Source organism: Humulus lupulus, chromosome 4 (genome assembly GCF_963169125.1).
Source record: "Humulus lupulus chromosome 4, drHumLupu1.1, whole genome shotgun sequence".
Taxonomy (NCBI): Eukaryota; Viridiplantae; Streptophyta; class Magnoliopsida; order Rosales; family Cannabaceae; genus Humulus; species Humulus lupulus.
Window position 1 is genome coordinate 227857341 of NC_084796.1, and position 1788 is coordinate 227859128.

General features: G+C 38.5%; 1 non-coding gene across 1 annotated transcript; it reads left to right on the plus strand.

Annotated features, from left to right (window-relative positions):
- The first annotated feature begins 901 nt into the window (after nt 1-901).
- LOC133833220 (small nucleolar RNA R71) lies at nt 902-1008 on the plus strand. Its single transcript, XR_009892614.1, has one exon. It is a non-coding gene; the product is annotated as a small nucleolar RNA R71 (small nucleolar RNA).
- Nucleotides 1009-1788: the final 780 nt, after the last annotated feature.

Here is a 1788-nt window from a genome sequence, read left to right on the forward strand (position 1 = left end):
TCAAAACTCACTGGTGACTTGTTCTTCTCAAGGTTCTCAGTAACTTTTTCTTCTACCTTACCCTCTTTCTCAGAATCCATTTTCAGTGGAAGACTAGCAAACTTCTCAATTGACTCTTCCAATTACCACCCCTCAAGGAGATCGCATTGCACTGCTCTTTAGGATTCACCTCAGTATTACTTGGAAAATTTCCTTGAGGTCTGCTTTGTAAAAAAATTTCCAATTGACCCACTTGCATTTCGAGATTTCTGATGGATGATCGAGTTTCAATCATAAACTGAGCTTGAGAGTGGGTCAAGATCAACAGTGCAACTTGTAACTCACTTGGCTTCTCTTCAGGAACTGGTGGCCTAGGTGGTGGCACTGGAGGTTGAAGCACGATCTGCTGAGATTGAGGTTGGAATTGAGGTTGCTGGCCTTGATTATTTCTCCATGAAAAATTAGGGTGATTTCTCCACCCTGGATTAAATGAATTGGAGAAAGGATTATTGGCTTGCCTATTAAAGTTACTCATCATGTTGAATTCTCCATAAGGATGGTGTTATTGAACTTTGTTGTCATACACTGCTCAAATTGGTGAGGACGACCACAAATTTCACACCCTATCTGTAACTGAATGGCATTGGCTGATATTGTATTCTGCTGCAATTGCTTAGTCAATATCGCAACTTGAGCAGTCAATGCAGTGATTGCATCTAATTCATGAACCCCAACTACCTTTTGGTTACTAGTTTCACACTCATTAGGCCATTGATGGTTGTTTGTAGCCATATCTCCCAACAACTCATATGCCTTGTTGGCACTTTTACTCATAAATGCCCCTCCAGCTGCAACATCAATTATGGTGCGAGTAGTACCGCACAATCCATTGTAAAAGTTGTGGACCAACATCCACTTTTCAATGTTGTAATGATGACAAATTCTCAACAGTTCCTTGAACCTCTCCCAAGAGTCATATAAAGATTCCCTCTCAAGCTGGTAAAAATTATTGATCTCCCCTCTTAATTTAGTAGCCTTTGATGGACGAAAGAACTTGGCAAGGAATTTCTGAGCCAAATCTTCCTAAGTATTTATAGAATTGAATTGAAGGAAGTTCAACCAACTTTTAGCTCTATCCCGCAACGAAAATGGGAATAGTCTCAACCTGATTGTAGCATCATTCACCCCATTATACTTGAACGTTTCACATAGCTCCAGAAAATTAGTTATGTGAATATGATGATCTTCTGAGGGGAGTCCACCAAACTGAACTGTGAACTTGACCATTTGTCAGATTGCTGGCTTTATTTTAAAATTGTTTGCAGCAACAACCGGTGGTCTAATGCACAAATGTACTCCTGTAACAGTAGGGAGTACATAGTCTCTAAGTGTTCGTGCATTTTGGCCGTGAGTGGCATTAGCACCTGCATTAACATTAGGTTCATCATCCCTAACATCACCCATACTGATTGTTATCCTTTTCTTTCTTCGGTTATGCTTGCAAGTTTTCTCTATCTCAAGATTTATAGGAACTAAATTGTTAGCTCCCTTCTATTGTGCATATAACAATGGTACCTGAAATGGAGATCACAAAATGCACACAAACCAAATTAAAAAAAATGATCAAATAACAAACCAAATTAGAAATAAAATTAACTATTTTAACATTGATAATATTTCAGTCCCCGACAACGGCGCCAAAAACTTGTTCTGGATTTTATGATACGCAAATATACATAATCGCAATTTATAATAAATCTTGGTAAGACCAAGTATCGTCCCACGAAGAATGATTTGTCAATTACCTAT